The 23,433-nt window shown below is 50.9% G+C and overlaps 1 long non-coding RNA gene and 1 other non-coding gene across 4 annotated transcripts; both read left to right on the forward strand.

The window, feature by feature from the left end:
* Positions 1-19,296: 19,296 nt before the first annotated feature.
* On the forward strand, positions 19,297-22,605 carry LOC136299023 (uncharacterized). 3 transcript variants are annotated; one of them, XR_010723437.1, is made up of 6 exons: positions 19,297-19,390; positions 20,020-20,124; positions 21,147-21,234; positions 21,873-21,941; positions 22,214-22,335; positions 22,511-22,605. It is a non-coding gene; the product is annotated as an uncharacterized lncRNA (long non-coding RNA). The 3 variants fall into 3 exon arrangements; XR_010723436.1 differs by having other exon boundaries at positions 20,020-20,099; positions 21,854-21,941; XR_010723435.1 differs by having other exon boundaries at positions 20,020-20,099.
* Positions 19,875-19,950, forward strand: LOC136299366 (small nucleolar RNA R38). The gene has a single exon (XR_010723488.1). It is a non-coding gene; the product is annotated as a small nucleolar RNA R38 (small nucleolar RNA).
* Positions 22,606-23,433: the final 828 nt, after the last annotated feature.

Consider the following 23,433-nt stretch of genomic DNA (forward strand, 5'->3'; position numbering starts at 1 on the left):
CAGGCTTGGTGGGACAGTGCTGGACCATGGCAAAGCAAAGGAGGTCTTTGGGAAGTGAAACATGGGTTTGCTTTACTGCTGCTTTTTGAGTCCTCTCCCAAAAGGCTGGACATGAATCCCCTGGGCCCAGAGGGGTTGTTTTCCTGGGACTGGGAGCCAGGGCCATGGAGAGAGGGAGTGTTTAGTGCCTGTGCTGCTCTCCCCCAGAACACCCTCATTGTACCCCACACACTGTGCTGCAAGGCAAGACCAGACCCTGTGCAGTTCAGGCTGGGGAAAACAGAGCCGGTAGCCTGGCATTATCTAGATTAACCTTCCAGCTTATTTCCCTCTGGGAAGCAGGACGTGACCTCCTCATTTCCACTGGCCAGGCACGGCTGGCAGCCGGCAGCAGTGGCACACAGCTCTGCTTCTCCAGGCTGGAGCAATCAGCTCGCAGCAGGCAGGCACAGACAAGTGTCAGCCGAATTTCTGTACACTTTAAATACATTAGCAAGGCCACAAACACTACCCTAAAGTGCTGCAGGCACAGGCGAGCCCATAAATAACCCCCAAACCCACCACCAAGGGAAGGCCCCTCTTCTTTCCACAGGAGATAGGGCTCAGCATTGCTTTCCCCCATATCTGCACAGCAGCTGAGCAGATCCACTCTCTCCCTGGCTGTTTTCAATCCAGTACCAGAAGGGTCAATTCTGTGCCACTTTTGCGGAGTCATTATCCTGTCGGTTATATAAATGTCTGGGCATGCACAAAAGGCAGTGCTGATACAGTGGCTCTGACACCAACTCTCTCCAACACCTGCTTTTCAGCTGGGGAGAGAGCTGAGCACAAGAACATCTCGAGAGCTGTCACACAGAAGGCTGCTGTCTTTCAAGCTGAATGGAGGTCTAAATAGCTCTCACTTCTGCTTTAGAATCTCATTTCTAAATGCAATTAATACTGGCACATGCATAATGAGAGACTGACGAGTGAATACAGACTCCAGCAATAAAGAAGCCAGCCCCGAGTGCTATGTAAATATTACAAATCCTCACAGGGAACTGACCTGGGGAAGACAGCTCTCTGATGATTAAACCCCAGTGACAATACGACTGCATTCCTACATCTGTCACAATACTACCTGCTGATACATAATGAGCCACGCTAAAAGAACTTGCTCTTGCTGCTCTTCAGCGCAGATAAAATGTCTATTTGTAGAATGTAATTAATCTCTTCTTCAAAATCAGGAACCTTAGTGTCCTTGGTAACAACATGCCAGTGACTCAGAGAGTGTCTCTGGCTTTTCCTTCTGATTTTGGAGCGAGTTACTGAAAGTGACCCCAAATTCTAGCACTGCAAAGGAGCACAAGTGGAAAAGCCAGTGGTATCTGGAGGTAGGAATAGGTTGTACACACCCTTCTGGTCTCTGCAGGGCTGCTTTGGCAGTTTAAGGAGGTCCCTGGACTTGTTTCAGCCACGTTCCTGATCATGAGACAAGCTTTGTCCCAAGATCTCGTCCACAACCCATTGAGAACAAATTCCCTTTTACCACGGGGCACAACAGGTCAGAGAATAAGCTGTCAGAAGAGCAGGGCCACAATCACAGGATGAAGCTACTCCCTCTTTTGCCTGGTTTCCCCAGCAGTGAGTGCTGTGCTCTGTTTGTGTCCCTGCCTGCTCCCCCAGATGGCTTTTGAGCCTGCTTTTGAGCTCTGGCAAGTTTGGCAGGGGATAGAAGTTCAAAGACATTCATTCCCCACCAGGTAGCAAGCATGCAAAGCCAGGAGCACCAATGTGGCAGAGGGATGCAGGGAAGTGCTGCTGGCACATCCCCTGCTCCCTCTGAGGGTTGTGCTTGGACATGGCCTGCTCCTCCAGCCCACCCCAGGCTGGCTGAAATTTGTGCTAAAAAGGCAAAGTTGCTCCAATGCAGCCAGGGGCCATATCTGCTTTCTATGAATTTCAGTGGGAAGAACCAGTGCTGGATGTAGCTCACTGACCCAGTTCCAAAGCTCAGGGGAAGCATGGGCCGTGGTACGGGGACAGCTGCTTGGAGAGTGGGTGATGGAAGACTTGCATGATTTATTTATTTCCTGGGAAATAAAAAAGAAGAAGAAAAGAATTGTTGGATAAAATCAGCATACTTTAGGCTAAGCTGTGCTGCAGCAATTCCTTGTGGGGCTGGAGCTGAGCTTCTTGGTCCCCTGTAAGGGAGATTCATCCCTGCTGCTGCATGATGCTCTGCAGAGCCGGGGGGGGATGTGGGGAAAAGAAGGGTTTGCTGTTAGTGAGGGTTCTGCTCTTTAGTGCAAGAATTCCCCTTACTGGAGCAAGTTATCACTTCCCTTTAGACAGGGGCTGCAGTCATCACCACTGCCCACAGCTCACCCCATCTCCTTTGTCCCCAGGCACTCCGAGGGAGAGGAAGAGATCGGGAGAGAAGCTGGCTCTGACTCTCACACCACGTAACAGCGCTCTGGAGTAAAGGCCAGGTGGGAAGCAGCAGTTATCTGGGATGATGCAGCTCTGAGGAAACTGGGGGGAAGGACGTGCAAAAAGCCTGGTCTTCACCTTCAAGTATTTTAATGGTGATTTTTTTTGTGTTTCACCCAGGATTTATTGGTTTTCCTGCTTGTTGGTGAGGCTGTGAAGTCAATTCACCAATTAACCACGACTCCTCCTCGTCCTGCAGCTCCCCTGTGCTCTGCAGCCAGAAACGAGCACATCGCAGCCTCAGCACCTGCTGCAACCCTCGGCAAAACAACCCAGGACAGCAACAAACCCACATCACCCAGCTGCCTTCCCACAGCTCAGGGACGACCAGGCTCTGGGCTAAATGCTGGGCCAGGAAGGAAATTTGTCTTTCTGAGGCTGAGCCCTGGGTTGTGACCAGCAGCCCCAGCTGCGGGCACGGAGAAATTGGGGGTCTTGCTCCCAGTCATGGGGTTCCCACGTGCCCTGCAGCTTTCCCGTGGATATAAATGCATTAATAAAAGATCAGTTTGCAGGCACAGCCCACTGTAGATGACAGCATTAGAGGCACATTGGCTTCTCCTAAGCACCAGTCTCGTGCTGGGTTTATTTGGTTCATCTGTGGCAGGGGAAGAGTTGCTTGCGGCATTCAGAGATGTCTTGTGTCTGGGAGAGGTAGCGGGGTGAAATATATTTTTGGCTCTATTCAGCCACAAAAATTTGGGTTTAGAATAAAGAGAAATATTCCTGTTTGCTGCCAAACTGAGGCGGACGATTTCTTGTGCAAGCCTTCGTTTGTTTGAGGACTCGGTGTCCTGTTGTAAAAATAAATGTTCTGATGGGAAATGTCCATCGGGGTGTGCTGATCAGTCACTGGGAGTGGTGGGCTCGCAAACATCAGCTTCAACCTAACTGGAAAAGCAGCTCCCAAAGCTTTTTGCAAATAGATACTAGACAGAAGGAGACTGGTCTCTGGTTTTTTGGTGAGTGAAGTAGTCACAGGCTGAACCTTTTCCATGGGCACAGTTGTGCTGGCCTCACCATGGCTGGCATGAATTTTCAGTGCCAAACATACCCAGTTTGCACCCAACACAGGTTGTTTGCTCCTTCTGAGAGCCAGCCACCTCCGGCAGCCACAGGAGTAGGGGAAGGAGAGAGGCTGCTGGTGGGGAAGAGATCTGGGATGTGTCTCCTGCCCAGGATGCTCCTGGTTGATGTCACCACCCTCTCCCCATCCTGTGGCTGTGGGGTCACCTCCCTGCCTCGGAGGTAAGGCCAAACATATGGGCAAGAGCTCCCAGCAGCTTAGTTCTTCATACTGAGAATTTCACAAATGTCTATGGAGTTTTCCTAATGGATTTTTTTTTCCTTCTAAGTTTTTAAATTAAGCTTCTTAAGCCTCAACTTATGTTAAACATTTTTCTTTTTTTTCTTTTTTTTTTTTTTTTTTTTTTTTTTTCTTTTTGGCAGAAGAGGTATTATGATCAGGAGGAATAAAACTGGTTTTACCTGGAGCTACCTTCATTTTATAGCAGATTAGAAGCAAGATACTGAGTCAATAGTGCCAGGAAGGGGGGGGTCAGGGGATGAATTCAATGCTGTGCTGGAGGCAGCACAGAGAAGATTGGAATCTGAAAAGACAAAAGCTTGCCAGGATTGAGCCTCAAAAGCAGAATCAGCTCCTCTGATGATATGAATCACCTGGATTCTCCTGACATGCTGGTATTGCTGTAGAATGGCTTTTATGTATTGATTTAAGAGAAAATAAAGGTCAAGGGCTTAGTTGCAGAGGTGCTGTTCAGTCTGGGTGGGCAGAAATGAGCAACAAGGAGGATCTGCAAGGTCAGAAAGAGGATGGAGAGGAGTCCCAAGAACAATGGGTGCATGCTGGGGCTACGAGACCCCCAAAGACTGGAGCAGAGGCTCGCTGAGGGGAGCCCACTGGAGCCCCGATCTCCAGGGTTAGCCCAGGCACAGTCATTTTGGTCTCAGTGACAATCCAGATTTCAATCTGGACCTTTCCATCAATAACTCTGACCTTTCTCGCCTTCTGGACTAGCACTCAAAAACTCCCAGAAAGGACAACACGGGGCCAGATGGAAAGGGTGCCTGCAAATGTCACAGTGCTGCTGGGACAGGGTCACTGCCCTGCAAACCTGGGTGTGCAAACAGCGCTTGCTAAATCAGCTGCAGGGGAGTATTGCAGATTTGGTGGAATAAAGGTTTCCTGAGCCATGGAAAGGCCAGCTTTTTGCCTGGGGACCTCTGAGAGGGTGGATTTCGTGAGAAACATTCTTTATTTACTCAGCCAGCCGCAGCCAGCAGCTGAGCTCAGAGCGGGTGAGTGCCTGTAGCCAGCGGCTGTGCAAGCCTTGCTGGCCATGGCGAGGTGTTTGCTGTTGGTGGGTGGGAGTGGGAATTCGCTTAATTTGTTCATTGTGGCCTCTCTGCTGGCCAAAACCACCCTCCACTTCATGAGAAACACAGAAGGGGTGATGGCAGCCCTCACAGGTCAGCAATGGTGTCACCAGTGTTTTTCCGAGGGATGTTGACGGACATGGTCCCCCCACCGTGGTCCCACTGTCGTGACCCCACTGAGGAGATGCTGTTTGTTTGAGGAGGAAGGAAGGATTGTGACATCTCTGCTCTTCTTCTTTCCATCTCTGTCCCCACTACAGTAGAGTTTGGGAAAAACTAAAAAGGGAAATGAAACATTGAGTGGGCTACCTCCAGCTGGGGGGTGGAGGTGGTGTGGGACCAACAGTCCCACACAGTCTGGAGGAGGGGCTGAAGCTGTGGGACTTTGCCTGGCCCAGGGTTTATCAGACTGTCTGTTTTCATCACTTCTCTCTGAGTCGGGAAGTGGACCACACAGCAGTCCTGGAAATCTGCAAGGGAGACTGTTCCCAGCACCCTTCCCTCTGCTGTTGCCCCTGTATACAGTTGGCCATGGAGGATGTATGGCTCTGTATTGCTCCAACTCAGTGAGATCACGACTCGGAATTCAGTTCCTTCCCAATGAAATTCCTAATCACAGCCAGCATGTGCACTTTCCCAGCTCTGACCCTCTTCTCTCAGTTGCAGACGTGGTCTCTCTGACAAACCAAGTGGACCAGGACTGGGGTCACCTCATCTCAACTGCCCTGTCTGCTCCATCCCCTCCACATCAGACCCTGCTGTCTCTCCTCTGCTCCCACTCTTGAGGCATCCTGTGTAGCCTATAATTCTTCCTTAAAAAAAAAAAGAAAAAACCCCCACCAAAAATTGCAGTAGAAGCAAGAAGAGGAAATTGCTTCCAGTTTCTTAAATATCTCATGGAACAAAAATGTTTCACGAGGCTGTTCAGGGAAAGAGAGGGTCAAATGTCCCTCATTAACGCTGATTTACTAAGAGGGCTGGGAAGTGGAAGGGGGAGACAGTCCAGCTGCCTGTCTCAGTGCAGTCTCAGGGTGTGCTGATCAGTCACTGGGAGTGGTGGGCTCGCAAACATCAGCTTCAACCTAACTGGAAAAGCAGCTCTCAAAGCTTTTGCAAATAGATATTAGACAGAAGGAGACTGGTCTCTGGTTTTTTGGTGAGTGAAGCAGTCACAAGCTGAACCTTTTCCATGGGCACAGTTGTGCTGGCATGAATTTTCAGTGTCAAACATACCCAGTTTGCACCCAACACAGGTTGTTTGCTCCTTCTGAGAGCCAGCCACCTCCAGCAGCCACAGGAGTAGGGGAAGGAGAGAGGCTGATGGTGGGGAAGAGATCTGGGATGTGTCTCCTGTGTCTCCAGGGGTCCTGGTCTGGGATCTAGGCTGGAATGGGAGAGCTGGACCCCCCACATAAGCTTGGGGTGGTGGGTTTACCAGCAGGAGGTACAGCAGGGTGCAGGCTGCTGTGCACCCACACCCAGGGAAGACCTGGCCCGCACTAGCACGGCAGAGAGGCAGCACACAGCTCCCTCAGCTCATCTAGCAGTTTGGAAATTTCATGGCTTTCTGGAGAAAAGAGCAGAAGCCGAGTCCATTCAACCCAATTAAAACTCCAGAGGAAGTGCAGAGAGGCAGGATGTAATTACCCATGCTGGAATCCCAGTTTGGAACAGGAGGCAGAGCTCTCCCGATCAAATTAATCCCTGGTGTAACTCTGCTGAAGTTACACCAGGGCTATAATTGGGCTGAAACATTTTAACTATCTCATTTAATGTTATTCATGCTCTGCTGGAGATGAGAATGTTTATCCTAAGTGAGGGACTCTGATGCTCTGAAGCAATAATAGAGTGTGAGGCTTATGTGGTTTCTCATTTACAGGGATGCTGGGGAGGCCAGATTGCCACAGAGGATGCAGTAAATCTGGATTCCCCAAATCTTTAGCAATTTCCTCAGCTCCTGTGGTGGCTGGCTGTGCCATTGTCCTTCCTGCAGTGTTTTCACTCTCCCCACACCCAGGCTACTTTTCCATCTCTTGGAGATGCTGGGGGCTTGTACCCCACACCCAGCCAGAGGCAGGAATAGCAGATGTAAAGTGATATGAGAGGGAACGGAAAGCACTGAGAGTGGCCTTCCAAGATTAAAGCGTCTATAAATCAGCAGCAGTGAGATTTCCCAGGGACAGACTGATTCCTGTGATGCTAAAAGAGGGGATTTCCATCAATGAGGAGGGCTGACTCCCTGAGTCACTCCAGGGAAGCAGCCTCCAGGCTCCTGCAGAAGGAGCAGGGTCAGTGCTGCAGGTAGCTCAGCAAGCCCACAGGGCACCACAGTCCTCGCTGCCAGCTGGACACCCCACGGACATTGTTTCCTGCTGCCAGCCCTTGGTTATCCACCAGGATTACCCCAGGATCATCTGAGCTCCCATGCTAGGAGAGACCTGAGCATATTTCCTGCAGTGAGACAGCGAAGCACTGCCACCCTCCATGAGGAACATCCCCCAGGAATCACAACCTGTGGTGGCGATGCCATCAGTCAGCCCAAGCACACATCCTGCCACTTGCAAAGCAAAGCCTGCAGGTTACATTCCTCCTTTACCCAGCTGTGCTCTGGCTGCTGGCCCCCTGCCAGGGATGTTGTTGGGCCCTGAATCTCTGCAGTGTGCCCTGAGTCCCCCCTGACCCAGCCCTGGCAGATACATCTGGCTGTGGGCTCTGCACCACCATCACCAGGCTTTTGGAGATTGCAATTATTTGTCTTTAAATCACGCTTCCAATACCCAAGCTGCTTTTAAGCCAGACCCCTGGTCTTTCCCTCTGCTCTCATGCCAGGGGAAACCGCAGGAAAGGCAGATCTGTTTGTTCCGAAGCAATTTTTTAATACCCTGTAGCTTAGAAGCTCAAGCATTACAATTCATTCCAGCTCCTCTCTGCTCCTCGGAGGATATTAGATCCTTCTTTTGATACTTCCTCACTCTTTGTAGATGTTACCCTAGTTTTAATTTTCAGGGCTTCCAGACTGTTTTTAACAGTGCTGAGCTTTCAAGTTGCTTCCTTCAAACTTTCTCCAGCCATGCTTTCTCAGAGCCTAAATAGCTTTGATTATTCCCAGATGTTTTTGGTTTGTTAACCCCAGAATAGTATTGTGTAACAGCTTGGAAAGAAGACTGGCAGCAGGGGTCCTGGGTTGTCTTTCCTTGTTCACCAAATCACTTCCCAAGAAGAACATCTATGGGATTTCACCTACAGAAGGAATGTCATTAACAGCAACAGGACTGAAGGTGGCTGAAATCCTCTCGCTCATAAAGACAACCCTTTGAAGGCATGGCTCATTTTCTTCACCCAGTTCCTCCTTATCCTCTGTGCTGTTTCCAAGCAGGATGACATGTTGGGCAACAAATCTGGGGGGAAGCCTTTGAGCAGGCATTCCTGAGGCTGCTAGGCTGCACTTCATGGAAAATTGCCCACCTCCAGGCCAGGCTGGGCTCAGGCTGTGGCCATCCCTACTTGCCAGCCACCCTGCTCTGCTCCGCTGGGGCCAAGTTTTCCTTGGCCCAGGAGGATGCGTGCATATGTCCTGACAGGCCAGAGAGTGGGGAGTGAGGAGTTTCACACAACTGGCTGTGCTCCTGAGAAACCTCTGCAGCCCTCCTGACCCCGGCAACCCCGCCGCTCCCATGTTTGAGCCATTGCATTGCTAAACACTCATAAAAAACATCCCCATTCCCACTAGAAGAGAGCCAGGGTGTATCTGATCTGGCAGGAGATTCTTCTCAACCATCCATAAATCTTCCTCAGGTCACCCCAAATGCCCCATATTCCTTGGTGCCTCCACCCACGCTGCTGGATCCTTGCACTTCCCGAGTGCTCAGCTCGTCGAAGCCCAAGGTTCCTGGGATGGATGTGAATCCCATGGCATCTGCCTCCCATATGCAGAGGACCACACCTAGGCAGGGCAAGGAGCAACAAAAGAAAGAGGAAAACAAGAAGGGAAAAAGAACAAAAATCATCAAGAGAGAATATTTTTTTTAGCGGAGGGAAAAGCTGAGGGACAAATCAACCTACACCCTGGCACGTCCCCATGGCGGTGTGGTGTGGTACCCAGCCTTGCCACCTTGTACCAGCTGCAGCTGAGAAAGCAGGTGAGAGACAAACCACCACCATTCAGCCCTTGGACAGCCAAACTGACCTGCTGTAGGAAGACCCTTCCCCAAGGAAGACACCCATGCCTCTGCCTGGGACACTGAGTGTCTCAAAAACCCAGCCCCATCACAGCTGGGCACAGCTTGTGCTGCCTCAGACCAGTCCTGTGTGAGCTGCTGGGACCAGGGCTGCACCCAGAGCGGCTCAGGAGAGCGGGGAGGAGGCAGAGAGGGGAGGATCAGCAAGACAAGATGTGAGTGAAGAGTGTCAGTGCTTGGAAAGCGCAACCAATTTGCTTTTAGTACAGTTCATGCCTCTCCAACAGTGCCTAGAATAACAAATTCCTTCCACCCTCCAAGCCTGAATGCTGGAGGAAGCTGCTGAGAAACTTAATTGATTAGCTGGATGCGTGCACAGAAAAAAATTGCTCAGCATCAAGGAAATCACTGTCTTGACAGTTAATGCAGATGCTGGTGGAAGATTAGAAAGACCAGCTGCAGCTTTTTATCACAAACCCCCTTCTTTTAGTCTGGGAACAAGGCAAGATCTGTTTTGATGGGACGACCCATTTTGCAGTGGTGCTGAGGGGCTGGAGCATCAGGGCTGTGCTCCCACACTGCACCCACCCAAGGCTCGCTGGCCCTATTGCCAGTACTGGCATCTTCAGCTGCTGGAGGGCAAGGAGACAAGTTCTGGGCTCCTCTCACCCCCACTCTCCAGCCCCAGATGTTCCTATCAACCCTGGCAGCCTCTGAGCAGCAGGAAGAGATGCCTTGAGAGCAATTTCAGCATCCACAGTGCAGAGGACACAGCTGAGCGTGCTGGAGGAGCTGAATTTCCAGATGCCTCACAGCATCCTCTCCAGCCCTTCAGAACATCTCCCCACCCCAGTCCCAGCCTAGGCTCTCTGCTTTGTTCTCAGCATCTCCAGCTCTGCCCTGCCTGCCACAGGGTCACCACCTGCAATTCTGTCACCACACAGGATTGCTTTCTCAGTTTGGCAAAAGAAAACAGGAAGCCAAAGGCCCACAGGGGCTGTGAACTTGCCTGTCATGTTCTCTGACAGTACCAAAACCTTTTGCTGCTTGTGTTTTTCCCAAACTGTCGTTGCTTGTCACACCCTTTGTTTAAACCTCTGATCCCGAAATCTTTCCTGAGCCCTCAGCAAAACAAATGGAGGGAGCATGGTCTGTTCTCCACAGGGATCAGACACCACCTCAAAAAGCAATGAGACTGACAGTGTCAAAGCTTCCCAGAGCAGGAACAGACAGAGCCAAGCGTGCATGCCTGTGCTCCAGGGCTGCCAGAGGTGGGAGGAAGCAGCCTGCTAACCCCCAGCTTCCTCCTTTCCCTCAAGCCACTCAGCTCCTGAGGTATTTGGCTCAGGGAAGGATGAAAGAGGAATGAAAGGGCTCGGCCCTCCTGTTTGGTCTCTGCTGAGAGAGCTCAGAACTGCTCTCCTGTCCCCTGTTTCCCCTATTGCTGCTATTTGACCTGAGCAGCCCAGAGGCATTTTAGTCATGGTGCATTCCTAGCACAGCATCGGTTTTCTGGAGCAAAACGGGACCAGCTGCCAAAAAACAAATCTTCCCCTGATGCCTGGCACTTTTCAGTGGAACAAAACTTCTTGAAACCCCAAGGGAAAACCCACCAGATCTCAGCAGCAGCAAACCCCATCCCACTCCAGCCCATCCCCTCCAGGGATTTTGCAGCATGAGGGGCCTCAGACAGAGACTAATGAACGTCGTGATCACATCCATACGGCACCACTTTGAGAGCTTTGAGTCAAAGAGGAGGTGAAGAAAGATCTGATCTTTAGCTGAAAGCAGTGCTGTGGGGAACAGTGCACTCTGGCTGAACCCCCCAGCATCCAAGGCCAGCTGTGTCCGGTGTCCTCCTACCTGCTCAGGCCTGTTGTCACTGTTGTAACTGGGGAGAGTACAGACAGGTAGGTGGTGCTGATATGGAGCACATTAAGTTCACACATGACTTGCTGTGAAAGAGTTCTTGAGGCTTGTCAGGGCTAAGAGAGGTTTGTCCCCAGGTGCTGTGAGGAAATCTGGTGCTATCAGAGTCAGACTGGTGAGGAGGGAAGTACAGAAGGGGTTGCATGGGGTGAGCGTGGATTGCACGAGGAGGTATCTGTGTCCATGGGGTTTCTGTGTGCTTGAACAGCAGAGCTCCCAGATGAACATCACCCTTTTCCCATGAAGGTTAGTTTCTCTCCCAGGTATTAACCAAATGTAGGACGGAGCCTGCAATAGTCTCCCTGCCATGCTCACCAATTTCTTCATACGCTGCTGTGGTTTGGCAGGGTTGGAAGCAGGGAGAGAGTCAGAGATAGCCAGAAGAAAATTGAGGAAAATGTTTCTGGAGGCCTGGAACCTGCTGAGACACACAAGCAGGCTCAAAGCATGTGGCTTCTTGCCCCTTTCAGCTGAAGGAACAACACTTGCTCTGTGTTCACTCACATCTTGAATGTGATAGATAGAATAAGGACAGAAATATTGGCAAGCCAGTTTCTTGGAGGGCTTATGCCAGCTGACACCTGCTCCTTGCTGATAACAGGGTTCCACCCTCAGCCATGGTGCAGAAGGCAGCCTTCAGACAATATGAAGGCAATATGTTTTTCTTGTTCCCCCTGATTGAGACTGAGGCTTATCTTGAAATCATCCACTGCAGTAAGTGCTCAGAAGTCTCAGTCTGACAGAAATGGGTCTGATGGAGGTTCAGCTTCACCTTCTCAGTGATCATTTTAGCAGGATATGCAGGAACAGGCTCAGTCAGCAGCACCTCTGGTTCACTCATGTCAGGGCAGTTTCTCTAACCATGAGGATTTTTAAGCAGGAAGCACGTAGAGTTCACAGCTAGGACAGGTGCAGCACTGATCTGCTAAAGCCTAAGGCAGCAGCAACACCAGGTTAGCCCCACTTAAGATGCATTAAGGTTTTCTGTGAAGGTAACGTGAAGTTCACATTGCAACACGCATCACCTCCCTGCTCACTGAGATTCCCGGGAGATTGCCGAGAGTGCTTCACAGTGACTGGAGCTGCTGACTGCAGGCAAGTCACGACAGTGCTTTAGCTTGTGAGCTGGAGATGACAGAGAAGGCCAAGCCTTGAAAGATCAAGAATTCCTTTGTGATCCAGGCTTTCAGGCCAGGTTTACACAACAAGCCAGTTCCAGCAAGCCTAGGCTGCAGCTTCTCCTCCTGTTTCTTGGCTAGCCCAGGCCGTTCTGCTACAACAACACAAGCAAAGTCCACTGTCACAAACACCATCTGCTGAAGAGGAGGAAGGTTTCACACTGTGTCAGTCTCTTTCATCTCAGTGTAGGCTCTGCACAGGAGCTGGCTGAAGTTAGAAAAGCAAAGGAGACCCCAGCAACAGCTTTTCCTGGTGCTGTCTGTGGGCAGTTACTGATTTGAGTAGAAGAGGACTCCAAGGAGGAAGGACAGCACACAAGCAGCTGGTCCATCACATCACTCTTCAGGCTTTGGTTGAAAATAGCATCAGAGTTTCCCCCCCCCAAACTACACAAAGTGCCAGGCAAGAGGAGCAGCCCTGCTCAAGAGCTAAGCCAGCCCAGCTGATCTCAGTCTTTCTGTTTTGGATCAGGTCACTCCAGAAAGAAAAGCAGCAAGAGCCAGGCTGGGACTGGCTGTATGAGGAACCATCATTTACATCCTCCTCCCATATCTACAGAGGAACAGCCACACACACACCTCAGCAGCAGCAAGGCTTCTTTAGCCACCCAACAGGTACTTGAGCTTCTCTGGAAACAGCATCTTCAGACCACGGCCCAGCACCATTGTCAGACTGAACAGCTGAGGCAGGAATGTCTTTCTAGAGGCTGTAGAGCAAATACAGGAGATCAGAACATATTTCTGTAGCATTACAGACTGCACACAGTGGGCAAAACAACTCAGAGCAGAGAGCGGCCACCCAGCCCTGGGTGCTGAGGGGATCAGTGGCCCACAGCTGGGCATGGGGCTGAGCAGGACTGGGCCAGAAGGACACCAGGGCAACACAAGACCGAGCAGGAACACCAACTCCTTCCCTGGCTGGACAGGAGCAGAGCAGGTAGGACTGAGCAGAAGCAAAACCTGACTAGGGGCTGGGGACCAACTGAGACCTTGGGCAAGTTGGTGGGGAGTATAGTTCTCCTCTGCTCCCCAGGGACCTATTTCTCATCTGTCTTCCTCATGGACGAACCCTCTTTTTCCCAGTCCAAAATCTCCTTCATGCTGAGCAGGATGCCCTCCTTTCCCTGAGAGCCCACACAAATGACGGTCCTGCTCCAGGGCTGATGCTCCAGGGTTTGGGATGTGGGACCCAGGGCATCAGTTCTGCATGGAGGTTGCAGAGCAGCCATGGATCTCCAGCAGCCTGCAATGCCCAGTGCTTCAGATCTATTCCCTCTCAGCCTGGAGCCAAACCAGGATGCAGCTCCAGCTCTTCAACAGCAAAAAAGCTGAATTAGTTGAAGTCATGGTGCCAGCTGTGTATTTAAACAGGAATTACATAGGGTTTCTGCTGTGGCAGTGCAGCAGGTGCTGGCAGTGCTGCTAGGACAGATGAGGAAGGAAGGGCAGTGGGCTGGAACTAGGAGAGGTGCTCAGGGAATAGGGGGGCTCTTGATTCTTGCCCTGCTCACATGTAGGAAAGGTACCCCAGCAGTCAGCCAGCCCATAACACCTTGCTCCTTTGAGCTCCCTGGCTCCTGCTGAGCTTTGGCCACCATAAATCTTTGGTCTGGGAAAGCAAAACACCACTGGGAGTGAGCACTCACAGCCACTCACTCCTAGCAGAGGTGTCCTGGCCATGAACTGGGATCCAATGGCATGAGGCCCTGACCAAAGACAGACATCAAAGGTGGTGCCCATGCCAAACTGCAGCCTCTTGGAAGAAGAAGTTTGGGAAGTGATTATGAATTTGGAGCCTCCCGAAGCAGGCTAGCAGCTGGATCTTCTGGATGAATAAAACCCTGCCAAAAATTAAGATCTGTTTCTGCAAAGCTGAAACAGCAAACTTGTTTGTCTTTCCTCCTTCCCCTCACAACCACGTTGTTTTAAACATTTACAGAGACCTTTATACTGTTTAAATAATGATTGGGGTGGAGGGGGATTGTTTCCAGTTTTTGGGTTTTTTTTGCCAGCTGCTCCAAGTCAGCAGCGCTCCGCATGCAACTTCTGGAAAAGCAGGTGCTGCGGTTTGTGACAGTACCACCCACGCTGTCCTGGCCCCCCCTGCCTCACCTTGCCTGCCCCACAGCTGCTCCAGCAGAAGGGACCCCCGTGATCCCCCCAAGCCTCAGTCCTGTCCTCCCCCGCCAGAAGACGGGGTTACCCTGAGACCTGCTGCAGCAGCTCCCTCCTCTGCAGTGCGCTGGGTGCAGCCCCCGGTTTGTGGGATAAAGGGGTGCATGTCCAGCTCCCCACACACACCCCAAGCCCCCCAGCAGCACTTCCCAGGCAGCCACGGTGGGGCTTCCTCCCCCTGACCTTGGGAGGAGAGGTGGAGGAGGATGCCGGAGCAGCTGAGCGCTCCCATCGCCGAGCACAAGCGCTACGGAAGATTAGCCATCTCCCGCGGTGCGTGTTCTCCCGCCCACCTCCTTCAGCAGCGAGGAGATGACAGCTGAGGGAAGAGAGGAGAGCACTCGAGAAGAGCAGGGTGGGGGGGGGGAGATGGCTGAAGACAGACCGACCTTGCAGCAACAGCACCGCAGCAGTGAGGTGCTAGCTTGGTCAGAAAGAAAGGCATGCGAGCCTCTCCCTTGTTAGGCAGGTCTCCAGGAATCTGGGCGTTGGGTTGGGCTGACTGAGTTTTATTCGCAACCTGTGGGGAAAGGGAACGAGGAAGGCTGTCCAGGAGACCTGGAGGCTTTCTGCAGGATGTTTGGATTGAGTGAAAGGACGGAGAAGTGAATATGAGACATGCTGTGGAAGCAGGATGTGGGATAGAGAAAATGTTTATGCAGTCAAACTCAGGCTAATCCATGGGAGGCTTTAGAGACCATAAAAGCCATCTGCAAGTGGATAGATCACATTCTGGAGGAAAACAATGGTTTAAAACAGTACTAGTCTCTTTGATCTACTCTGAAGAGACCACGCTTATGAGCCTGAAGACAAGGCTAGGATCAGTAGATCCATGAGTTCTATCCATACAGTGAGGGTTGATAGAAAAGGCCATTTATGGTCTCTTCCTGTACAGGAACTTGGGGCCACCAAACAAAACCACCAGGAGCCAGACATGCAGCAAACAAAAGGAAGCTGGTCCCTCTCCTCCCCACAGGAGGGGATGGCTGTTACAGATTCACTGAGCAAGTCCAGGGAAAACAAAGTTACTGGAATCTCCCTTCCAGAGAACACTCAGTAGCGGGGCAGTGAACTGACCTCTAGCTCTCAGAATCTGCACCCCTCAAACGGCTGGTGGCTGGAAAGGTGCTGGGAGATGTACCGTAAGTAATCGCTGCTCCTGCATTCCCTGGGCATTCATTGTGGTCATCTCTTGGAAAAATGACGTGAGTCTGGGTGGCCCTTGGTCTGATGCCCTGCAGCAGGGCTCCTTCAAGCAGATGTCACTGGGAAACTGTTCCCAAGAAACCTTTTTACAGGCAGCAGGAGGAATAACCACTGTCCTTTAACCAGCTGCCCCCTGTCATCTTGAAAAGCCTCAGTTTACCTTCAGACTTGGTCAAATTAGGCATTTGACCTGCTTTCCCTGCACAAGGGCAAGAAAAATTATCCACAAGGTCCTGAAATAATATGTCCTTCCATCATTTAAGCATGTTTTTTCCCATTAAGCAATGAAAGCAGCAGAGATGCTATTCTCAAAAGTACCTCAAAACAATTATTTTCTTCCTCTGGAGTAAATAGTAGGAAGCAAGAGGTGAGCCAGAGATATGGCATTTGCAATTCTCCACTTTCCATCTGCAGTGGGAAGAAATGTTGATTTGCATTGTGCCCTGACACAACTGCTTGACCTCGGTGCAGCTTATGCTAATTACTTGCAAGAAAATTCTTGTTTTGTTCCTTGTGTGCCCAGCATATTTCTGGTATCTGAGCCTGATAGATGAAATATTGCTTATAGCACAGTGCAGATGGGGATGGCTGAACCAATGGCTGGTTGGCCGAGTAATCCAAGCAAACAGAAGCACTGTGATAAAAGAGGGCCTGAGAAGTTTCCCATTAATATCACCTAGGTATTTTTATTCCAACTCACTCCCTTTCTGCTTACCGTGCTGTAATCACTCAGGCTGACACAGAAAACAGAGAGAGGATCCATCTCTTTGCCCAAAGCAAGGACAACCCTCCTTTCCTTGCTCATCTAACTCGGCCTAAAAGGAAATCTCTCTCCTGGTCTCAGTAGCTTTACAATGTTGAAGTTTTCCTGCTACCTTTGGGTGCATTTGTGCATTTGATGTGACACATCTCCCATCTCCGGGTGTGTTCAGAGGGTGTGTATTTCAATTAAACATGCTCATCCACCAAGAAGATGAATTCCTGCTGCTACTGTTCAACAAATGCATCAGTCTGGCCCCAGGATTTATCTGTGCATGCACTGCCGTTGGAACATTTTGTGTGTGTTCTCTGTTCTGGTCACTCCTCCAAGGACCTGGGAATGGAATCTAATGAAATGGTCACTTTGCCTGGCTGGGACACAGACCTGAAGTGTTGATCAGCTTGTCTCCATCCCACTGACACAATCTCCTCGAGATCCATTCTGTGTTGCACTGAAAAAACGGTACCTTGAGACTGGCTTTATTGCACTGTGCCCAAAGCTCAGTTGACAAAAAGAGAAAGAAGCAGGAGGAACAGCTGAGTGGCTGGAGCTGCAATTTCTTCTGCACCATCACAAGAAAGGGGAACATTTTCTCTTCTAAACCTGCGGAATCCATCCCAGAGAAGCCATCCCTTCTTTGCACAGATATTCTGTAAGCATAAAGCTCTTGTTATTCAGTGCACAGGCCTCCAGTTACAGCAGAGCATTCCTGAGCCTGCTGAAGTTCTACATAAGCACACGAGACATGCTGAGGAATGGGCTTAGGTTTAAACGTGTATTTAATATTAAATGAAGGCTTAAGAGCTTTGCTGCCAGGAGCAGGGAAGGATGTTTGGTTTGCAGTGTGCCTTGTCCTGTGTGGGAAGACGTTGCTTGTCTGCTGCTGAGCTCTTTCTGCCATTTCAGGGGACTGATTTGAAGCAGCTGACACCAGGATCTAGGACTTTGTGGCAGGTTTGTTGTTTTGTTTTTTTTTTTTTTTAAATAGTACAGATCTTTTCTCTCAGAAGTCTGGCACCTGAAATACCAGCAAGCAAGCTCCAGCCTTATCCGAAGGGACTGTTTTTTGTTGGGCACCCAGCATTTCTGACAGAAACAAGCATCAATCCCTGCACCTCAGCATCTCCTCGTGCTCTGTACACGGAAGCCTGGCAAGGGGCTGGGGTCTGCCGGGGGCAACTGGCCTTTTAATGGGTTCAAACACCCTGGCTGCTTCCCCCTGGCCATATGTCGAAGATAACCACAGCAAAGCATCTCTGAACCCGCAGATGTTTTGTTTCTCCAGGCTTTGTGGAGCCCTATCTGCGGGGTGGGACCCGGGCAGGCAGAGGGGAAATCAGGAGGAAATCAAATTACTGTCAATAAGCATGGAGAGTTTCTCCCTCGAGGGATTTACAGGCAGCTGGGAGAAGAAATGGGTGGAAAAACTGAGAGATGACCTTGTCCTTCAATCTGAGCATGGGATCAATGCCAGCTGAAGATGGAGTGGTTCTGTCATTGATTTCCATTTGTTTTTCCATCCTTCCCTCCTCTGTTAGATACTGATCTCTCATATGATTTGTGGGAGGAAGCAATCCCCTCCAAATCCTCTGCAGGGAAATTGAGAGCAGCCCCCAAGAATTCACGTGTAGAAGATCTATGTGCCCTTTTCATAGCTTTTCTTACTTGTTCAACCTTTCAGAGACTGGAGCAAGAAAATACCATAACTGATGGAGATTGGCCACTGGAAATCTATCCAAATTATGTCCAAACTGCCCTTGGGAGCAGCACTGCAGCTACCTGAGGAAGGAGTGTATGTTCAAACACAACCCTCAGACCAGGCTGTAACTTCCTTCACATCTCGGAAGGTTCACAGACCCTCAGAAAAGCCACCACATCCTGCTGATCTCGGGGAGGTTCTGCCGTGTCCTGCAGCTCCCGGTGTCGGTTCCATGGCGGAGATCTGTGGGGCATGGTCGCCCTCTAAAGGGAAGAGCTGAGAAAACTCGGTTAATTCCCACACAGGCAAAGTTGCAGAGAATTAGGAAAGCGTGGGCACGGGCGAGGCGATGGCTGTCCCTCTTCACCAGAGTCTTTGTTCTGACTCCAAGATATCCTTGGAAACATTATCCGTGCACTGCAACCATAAATTATTACATCCAATCGACTGCACGCTTAGCTCATGCTGTTCTCCCAAGTTTTAATTGTTGAGTCCATTCATTACGTGGTACCTGGCAGAGCTTATCCTTTTATAGGCACACACGAGCTCTGCAGGCTGAGCGGCTTCCTCCCAAAAATCAAGACAGTGGCAAATCCCTCAGCACATCCAAGTTACTCCTTCCGGGATCTGAACTCTGATCAAGGAGGATTTTAGTTGTTTTGTTTTTTAAAACTCACCTCCCTTGGGGCCTTAAAGGGCCAGTTCTAGTTGAATTAGATGGGTTACATTTGCTTATTTAGGAAGCTAAAAGCAGCCAGGAAGATTGCCAGCCAAATCTTCATGGAGCAAAGGCTGCTTCAGCGAAGGCTGTGTTAATTACTGCTGTGTTCTGTAGCATCATCTGCCTTTCTAGCAGGCCAAACACTCGTTCCACAGGCTCCTGTGGGGCAGGGAGACTCTTGTGTCATATTCTCAGAGCCCAGGACTCTCTGCAGGCTGCTCTTCCCAGCCAGGACAGCATTTGGGGTTCCTGTATCCAGTGGGGGGCACAGAGGGCTGGGGAGCACCACGGCCAGCTGCTTGTGTTGGAAGCAGCTTATTTATAACAGCATGTTGGCATCCAGCTAATTAGCCCCTTCCTCCATGAGCTAACGCATGTTCAGCATTTTGAAGCATTTGGCCTACTAAGAACAATTATACGTGTCTCCCTAGTGAGCAGGGGGCATAAAGAATTAATAAATAATTAGTAAACACGGTTAAGGAGTGTTGAGGGGGGCAGGCGCGCCCTTTATTCCTGGGGGCCGGGACTACACTTCCCGTCAGCCCCGCGCTCCTCAGGGGGCCGGACTACAGTTCCCATCCGCCCTCACGGAACAGGACTACAGCTCCCATGAGCCCCCGCGGCGCCCTCTCTCCCCGCGGTTTCTGGGACGGCATGGCTGCGGAGCTCGCTGTGGTGAGTGGGCCCGGCCGCCATCGGCCGCCATCCGCGGGCACGGCGGCCTCGAGGGGCGCGGGGCCGGCGGGACGGTGTGCGGGCAACTCCCGTAGGCTGCCGGAACCGCCCGTAGGGCTGCGGCGAGGGCTCGAGGGCTGCATGGGGTGTGATAGTGGCCCCTCTCCCCGCCATGGTGGATGGAGAGAGCAAGGCCGGGGGCTCTGTGTCCCGCGGGCTCCGGCCCTGCCGTGACGAGGCTGCGCCAGGAACGGCGGGCTGGCCCCAGCGATGCTCAGCGTTCTGTGGGCAGCGGGTGCGGCTCAGCCGGGGCGCTGCTGTCGGGGCTGTCCCCCAGCACCCCGAGGCGGGGGTTCAGCGGGCCCGGGAGCCACGTTGTACCCGCAGGGCGTCGGTGGCACCCGGGTGAGGAGCGTGACGGCCGCGAGGGCAAGAACAGATTTGCCATTTGGGATGGTCCTCCACTCTTTAGCTGATCTAGAAGCTGAGCTAGTGATGATAAAAGTTATCCCTGTCTGAATTTCATCTTTCCTCTGTGGAAGCGTAATTCTGAGGCTCAGTGTTAGAGACACAAAGGTAAAGGGATGTTTTGTTACCTGGACTAACTCTGTCCCCTTTCTCGGTTTCAGAGCATGACACCGTGTCAAGAAGGGGTAAAAGCACTGCCCTGGCTGGGGAGCTGATTCACCCTCAGTGCATCTGCACAATGGTGAGAAACAGCAGCATCTGGCTCGGTATAGCCTGTGGTTTTTTCTCCTCTTGGGGGGGTTATGGTAGAAAAACTTGCTCTGCTGTCTCAAATTGTACCCTTCTGCATTCCTGGGCCTCCTGGGGGGGGATGTAAAACCCCAACCGCTTAATGAATGTAATTAAGCCAATCAAGGCCGTAGCTTTGTCACAGCTGCCACCCGAGTGTGCTGCCCTTTGCTGCCATGGAGCACAAGCTGAAAGGCAGCGTGGATTGAATGGGGATTTTACTGGTGTTGATGCCCAGCAGAGCACCTGCTTGTCAGCGTGGTCAGAGATGAGCCAGAGTAGAAGGATTAGAGGTAGGAGGGATTGGATGACAGCCCATTATGGAGACACTTGACACAGCTCATCTCATAACTGTGCGTGTCACAGAAATAGACCTAGTGACAGAGTAATTGCTCTGTTTGCCTGCCTGGAGGTGCTCTGGGACAGTGTCAAACTTGCATCAGGTTGCTGGGGGTGGGGAGGTGCAGCTCAGCTGCCCCAAAGGGTCATCCTGTGAAGGACACACCCTGAGGAACCCTTCACCTCAGGGGATGTGGCTGTCCTAGGTCTGATGAATGCGTTTCTTGAGATTAACCCACAGACAAGTGACACCATGGATGGATGGATTATTCTCGTGTGCAGGGAATGAGTTGGATTGGGAGGTTTCTGGGAGATAAGGGGGAGAATGTCAGGTTGAAACAGCTTTAAAGGGTCCAAACCACCAACATCTCAGAGCTGGTGGGGTTTTTCCCTAAGCAAGGATTTAAATAGCATCCATCTCCCAAAGTTTCTTGTCTGTGAATGAGACAGCCCCCTGGAAAAAATGCTCCTCTGTGTCTTGAGGGACAGGTTTCTGCTCTGCTCAGTTTGTGAGACAAACGTTGCCTGTCTTTGGAGAATTTCTGTCTAATTCTTGCTCTGTGATCCAGTGCTGGAGTTTTTTTCAGGAGAGGTGAGGAAAAGAGGACAAACTTTAAATAAAGTACTTTTGCTAACAGTGTTCCTTGCAACTTGTACTTAGGAGGAAATGGTCCTGCAGAATCCTGGTGCTGCTGTTGCCCAAAGACAGCTTTGGCCAGAGGGCAGCTCCTATGTTGGGCTTCAGGCTGGTAAGAGAATTGAATTCTTCAGTATTGTGTGTTTTGTTTGTTTTTAATTCATTAGTTATATGCCAGGCCTGTAGGCACATTGAGTGACCTGGTGAGCCTAATCTCTGAAGGTTTACCTGGAAAAATCCCAGGGAGAGCAGCTGTGTGTGGTTTTGGGGGACATGAGGGGCTTGTGTAGGCAGGGGTGGGACAGACAGTGAGCCTGTGATGTGCTGTTATCCCTGTCTGACACTCAGCTTGAGGAGGAAAATGTCCACTGAGGCTCAGGTACTTCCTTTAGTGGGTCCTCTGCCCCTTGCAAAGAGTCCACAGGTGTGGGTGGCACCAGTGTGACAGAACCTGTCCCCTGTCCTGCCACCCTGTGCCCTGTGACAGCAGCCAGGTGTGTCCCAGGCACAGCTGCAGAGCTGAGCAGAGCTGCCGTTGTCATAGCACAGTTTAGAGCTGCAAAGAGCTTTCAAGTTCATTGTGCAAACAGTGACAGGTTGAAGGGCAGATAAGAAATGCATTTTTTATCTTGCCTGATGTACAGTCACTGAACACACAGGCTGGAACAGCACTTTGTCTTGGGCAGCTGACAGCTGCTTTCTGCTAAATGATTTTATGCTTTATTGAACAGAATTTGGCTTTGTTTGCAGAAGGTCAATAACAGCTTCTGACAGGCTGCCCGGCAGAGCTGATGACAGGGAGTGTCGTCAGGAGTCAAGGTTGGTTTGTGAAAGGGGAGGGAGTGGCACCACAAATCAGGCACATTGGGTGCTCTGACAGCGCAGGTGTCTTCCAGGCAGGATCAGGCACTGGGACAAGCACCTGGAGCTTTTGGTTTCCAAGGTGTAATGGGAAATAAAGTGGAGAGGCAACCTGATGATAAATGGGAACAGTAAAAGCTACTCAGTGCTGAGACCAGAGGGGCAGGAATTGTTTCAGAATGGACTTTTTTAGGAAAGCAGTTACAGCCTTGGTTTGTGGTTTTTCACAGATCTGGAAGGAAGATTGTTCTGGACTGAGTGCCACAAGTGACTGCTGATATGTGAAATGGCCACCTGTGTGTAGCCACAGGCTCCTCCTCACTGCTCAGTGGTTGCTGCAGCCACACCATGGGTAAGGGACCACTGAACCCAAAAAGGATTTGGCTACTAGTGCCATTGGCCTGGGTGGGAGCAATGTTTTGTCTCCTGAGACCTGTACTCCTGATTAAATAGTGCAAATCAGGAACTTCTCAGCTGCTCTGATACTATTGTTTTTTGGTGTTGGTTTTTTTTTTTTTTTTCACCAGGACCTGATCAACAGTTGGCTGGAGGAAAAAGTGGTTCCATGCTTTCTTCTGTTCCAGAATAAAATAAGTTGTGGAAAATTTTATGAGTTGAAGTTGGGTCTTATTTGGTTGTTTCTGCAAAGGTTGGAGTCCATGCTCTTAAAGGTGTTTTCCAGCTGTAGTGATTCTGATTCTTCTTGCACAGAAGTGGTTTTGTGCAGGTAGGAAGGATTTTGGATTAAAACCCTTCCTGAAACAGCAGTTGTGAGTTTACCCTTCATAGCAAACCTGGTAACACAAAGACTTCAGTGTCTGCAGATTCTGTCCCAGAAGTAATTCACGGGGAACAAGTGTGACAAAACTAACTTATGGCTAAGGTCTGGTGCCAAACTGTTCTTGTGGTGTGCTTGGGAGTACAGCCATGAGTTCAGGTCCTTAAAATGGAATTAACTCCAGCACCAAGCTCCACCCTTGGCGAGAGGGGAAAGGAAGGTGCACGTGGTGGTTCCCAGTGTTTAGCCCCTGATGTGGTGCCTGTGAGCTGGATGATCCAGGCAGGACTGCAGCACCATGACAGCCCCGTCCTGCTCATCTTGCCCTGAGTGTCACTGTGCTGCTGGTGTCACCTGAGGCTTGGCCAGAGCTGGTTTGGGGAGGTTTCAGAGTGTCTTGGCCAGGGGATGTGAGGATAGGCTTGTTCATGTCATGAAAGGTTTTGCTGAGTGTTTGGGAACACAAAACAGGCCTGACAGGCTGCCGTGGTACCAGTGTAAGGTGGCTCTGATGGGAACAAAGGTTAATTTGAGACGTGGGAACACAAGATGGGCCCCAAGCTAGAGATTACATCTGGAACAGGCTTGGAGCCTGTGAACCGGCTGGAAGCAGCCTGCTGGGAGCTTCAGGGGGTTTAGAGGTTCCCTGGCTCAGGGCCAGGGTATCTTTTG

The sequence above is a fragment of the Chamaea fasciata genome, unplaced genomic scaffold (assembly GCF_029207755.1).
Source record: "Chamaea fasciata isolate MVZ Bird 193981 ecotype frontalis unplaced genomic scaffold, bChaFas1.0.hap1 SCAF_19, whole genome shotgun sequence".
Lineage (NCBI taxonomy): Eukaryota > Metazoa > Chordata > Aves > Passeriformes > Sylviidae > Chamaea > Chamaea fasciata.